This window comes from Oncorhynchus gorbuscha, linkage group LG13 (genome assembly GCF_021184085.1).
Source record: "Oncorhynchus gorbuscha isolate QuinsamMale2020 ecotype Even-year linkage group LG13, OgorEven_v1.0, whole genome shotgun sequence".
Lineage (NCBI taxonomy): Eukaryota > Metazoa > Chordata > Actinopteri > Salmoniformes > Salmonidae > Oncorhynchus > Oncorhynchus gorbuscha.
This window is the reverse complement of record NC_060185.1, coordinates 74,872,794-74,877,662: the sequence shown is the minus strand read 5'-3', so window position 1 is coordinate 74,877,662 and position 4,869 is coordinate 74,872,794.

Genomic DNA, 4,869 nt, shown 5'->3' with positions numbered 1-4,869 from the left:
TTGTTCAATCAGTCACTTGCATGAACACAGAAATTGGTTATTTTATGAAGCACATGAATAGAACAGAAATTGGTTATTAGAAAATCACAAACTTAAAAATGTCCATCACAGGCTGTAAAGTATCAAAATGTGGAAAAAGTCAAGGGGTCTGAATACTTTCCCAAATGCACTGTATATAAATGAGTATGTGGACACCCCTTCAAACTAGTGGATTGGGGTATTTCAGCCACACCCATTTCTGACAGGTGTATAAAATTGAGCACACAGCCATGCAATCTCTATAGACAAACATTTGCAGTAGAATGGCCATAATCAAGAGCTCAGTGACTTTCAACGTGGCACATTTATAGGATGTCACCTTTAAAACAAGTCAGTTTGTAAAATTTCTGGCCCGATAGAGCTTCCGCAGTCAACTGTAAGTGCTTTTATTGTGAAGTGGAAACATCTAGGAGCAACAACGACTGTACCGTTTTGTGCTGTTACCATGTTGTGCTGCTGCCATGTTGTGTTGCTACCATGTTGTTGTCATATTGTGTTGCTATCATACTGTGTTGTCATGTGTTGCTACCATGCTATGTTGTCGTCTTAGGTCCAGTGTTGCCAACTCCTCAGTAAGGAAAATAGCCATTGGCTGTCCTAAAACTCGCTAAATGAAGTCATCACCTAATTTGCATAATTTGTCATGTGCATTTAATTGTGATGGACGCTATAGGAGAGAGAAATAACGTCGTGGGAGAGACCAAAAGTGAGTAAAAAACAAAAAAGTGAGTAAACAAAAAAGTAAGTACAAATTAACTTTCTTCTGTCGATTCTTGTTTTTTTTAATGTCACAATTCCAACCCTCCTCCTTTATACGGGCTTGGGGCTGGCAAAAGTGACCCAAAAGAGACACTCTGCCGGAGTTACTTTGTTTTTTATTTTGTTTTTATATTTCTTATTTTGGTTTGGGTTTTAACCTTATGGTCCACTTAGGAGCCTACAACAAGTCACAGTAAAACATGAACATTTTTAACCATAACATATATATATTTTTTTTAAATGTATACAATATACATTAACAATCTAAATGGACCAAAAAGAGACACTAGAAAAAACTGTCAATGGCAATATGAAAAATGTACTAGTCTGGCCTTAATTCAGGTAAAAAAAAATGTTTTAATGTAAATCAGGGCGGGATCAGCCAGCGGCGGCTTCCTGCATGAGCGAATCAGTTGCATTCTGGACACGGAGGGGTGAACATCTCCTGCTCTGACTGCAGCTGGGAGGGACTGCTGCCCCGCCTGTGAGTGCGTTGGGACAGCGGTGGGGCCCACGGCAGCACCCGCTGCTCGTTGAGAAGAGTAATAACGACACGTGCTTTCACGTCAGTCTCCAACAGTCTCCAATAACACCAGAAAAAGTCCACTGATGGATGGGTGCCCAAACTTGACAGGAAAAAACGTTGGCCTTTTTAAAAGGATACAAGATCCAAGTAGGTGAGCTGAACCCAGATCAGAAAATTATTTCCGGTGTTGCATAATTCATCAGGATGTGTGCTCTGTAAATGTGTTCTGAAAATGAGCAATGCTGTGGATACAGTCACTAAAGTGGTAAACTTCATAAGAACAAAATCTTTAAACCACAGGCAGTTTGTCTCACTCTTGGAAGAGACAGAGTTGAGTCATGCAGATCTCCCCTACCACACAAATGTGAGATGGCTGAGTTTAGGGAATGTGCTTAAAAGGGTGTGGGACCTGAAGTCGGAGATTGCTGAGTTTTTGCAAATGAAAGGAAAATATATGGATTTCACTCAACTGCAAGATAAAGTATAGTTGGCTGATTTTGCTTTCCCAGTGGACATCATGGCCCTCATGAATGAACTGAATTCCAAACTACAAGGAAAGTGCCTTTTTGCACATCAGATGTACAGCCTTGTCAAAGGCCGACTTCAAGGGAAGATTACTCTTCCTGACCCGCCAAGTAGAAGCCAACAATCTCACCCACCTTGAGACACTACTAGTCTGTTCCCTCTCGGATGACCAGCGGGAGTATACATCGCTGCTGCGTGCTTTGAACGGTGAGTTTTCTTGTCGTTTTGAGGATTTCAAAGTGTTGGAAAATGACATGTTGTTGGTTTCCTCTACTTTCACCTTCAATGTGAATAACGCTTCTACTGACCTGCAACTTGAGCTCATCGATCTTCAGTCTGATGCAGTGATTGGAAAACTATTCAAAACAATGTCACTGACGAGGTTCTATGCATCTCTCCATGGTCAAAACTTTCCAAAGATAACTAGTCATGCTCAGAATATGTTTGTCCTGTTTGGGTCAACCTATGTATGTAAACAGACATGTTCAGTGATGAAATATAACAAGTCAAGGCAGAGATCATATCTTACTGACTCTCACCTCTCAGCAATCCTGCGCATAGTGACGTCAGAAACTAAACCTGACTTCACTGCTCTAGTCAATGCCCATCAGAGACTTCACTCCTCACACTGACTGAGTAGTTTAAATGTAATGTTGAGCTATCTCTATTTCCTGTGTTTTTGCGCATACCCGTTAACAAGAGTTCTGTCCGTGGTGCTGAATGCACAGTGTACTTTCCCCTCTGTGTAGTTCATTGCATGTTTAATAATTAAAATACCTACCAAAAGGAGAACATGGATGTGGTTCATTTTTGTGCATGTTAAAAAAGTAAAATAAGTAGCATATCTGGAGGTGATTTACAGTAGATATATCTGTCAATTGTCATACACATGATGTATAATCATGTAATATGAATCTGGCCCACGATGGCAAAAATATATTCTAATGTAGGCCTCCATGGAAAATAATTGCCCAGGCCTGTGCTTGCAACTTTGTGGCAACAGTTGGGGAAGGCCCTTCCCTGACACAGAATGGCAATGCCCCCGTGCACAAAGCGAGGTCCATACAGAAATGGTTTGATGAAATCGGTGTGGAAGAACTTGACTGGCCTACACAGAGCCCTGACATCAGCCCCATAGAACACCTTTAGAATGAATTGGAACGCCGACTGCGAGCCAGGCCTAATCGCCCAACATCAGTGCCGACCTCACTAATGCTCTCGTGGCTGAATGTAAGCAAGTCCCAGCAGCAATGTTCCAACATTTAGTGGAAAGCCTTACCATAAAAGTAGAAGCTGTTACAGCAGCAAAGGGGGGACCAACTCCATATTAATGCCCATGATTTTGAAAGGAGATGTTAGATGAGCAGGTGTCCACATAACTTTGGTCATATAGTGTTTATTTAACCCACTAAACTCAATTGTACACACACTCCTATTTCTGCACAGGGCCTGTTCTCAGGTCATAACTGACCTCTCATTTGTTATATCACTTCTTAGAACTATTATGAAACTATATCCACAGCATTTGAGGAATTCGATGCAAATGCATTTAAAGTTCAAATGGGCCATGCATGATATATGAAAGGACATGATCTGGCCTGTGAATGAACCCATTCAAACCACACATGCTAGACCATTTCTGTATGTGGTCTTTTAAGTGAACAGTATTCAATAGAGACAACATTATTTAAGGATTGCTATGATATTTTTGACTGACAAATACCTACAACTCATAAATGCTATTTTGTTTTTCCCTTCCGAGGGAGATCTACTCGTTCAGAGAAAAGCTGCAGGTGCCTCACAATTGAGTTTCCTTTAAATCCTTTAAATTCCTTTAAAGTACGGAAGATGATTCAATCGGTTGTGTTGTCCTGAAGATCTGACCAATTGTCTGATATACACCACATTGTTATCTACTGTATATAAACGTGAATCAAACTATTTTACTCTCCCGTCAGTACTCGATTACATCCAACAGTCTCATGAATCATTTGCATGTTCTATTTCACTGAAATTGTTTAGGATCACTGCAAGTAAGCTACTCTACCACACCTACACTGGTGTATTTTACATTCAGTTATACAGCAACATTGACAGTAAATTAGCAATCCTTAAAATTCTCAAACAAGGATTTGATTAGAAGGATGAAAACATCCCCAAGTTTTGTCTGAAGAGTTACATTTGACATTTTAGTCATATAGCAGACACTCTTATCCAGGGTGACTTACAATTAAGAGTTAAAGTATAGTTTATGTAAACCCGCTTAAGTAAATCATTCATATTTGGTTAAACCCATTGGCTCCACTATAAAATCTCCAAAGTTTTGACCAACTATTTGGAGATAACTTATCTAAAAGTACTCAAATATTGATAGCTGTACATGGGGAAATAAGAGAATAAAAAAGTTAATTCACCAAGGATGACACAGACACCAGTATTGGATACCACAGGTCTGGGATCCAGGTATTTCCTATCTTATGACATAGATTCAAACTTTTGATAACAAGTGTGAAGAAGATAATCCATCCCCTGAGCAAAAGCCATTACAATCCCCAAAGTCTAGCTCAGATAGCTGTGCTGCTAACTGAAATAGATTGGGAGAGGAGCCTTTCTCGCACTAGAGAATTCCAATGTGTTGTTAGCTCAACATCAATTTGGTGGTAATCTTGCCTCCAGTTAATGGCTGACCCTTTCTAATACCTTACGAAAATCATGATTTTATCTATTATAGTATAGTATTTTCAATCAATATGGCCAACATATTCACATGCACACCTCTGAGACATTCTGGTAGGTTATAGCAGTGGTTGAATGGGATTGGGCAAAAGGTTCACTACTTTAGGATTGGGGACACTGGGAATATAAAATATTTTAGTTAAACATAAACATTTTGGAAAAGCTATAGTTACTTTTTTGGGGTAGTTTCCCGTCTTCAAAATTCACACAGGTCCTTGTAGTTGCACATCCAACTCAGTAGACGGCAGTGGTCCATGTTTTGCAACGTTTGAATCAACGCATCG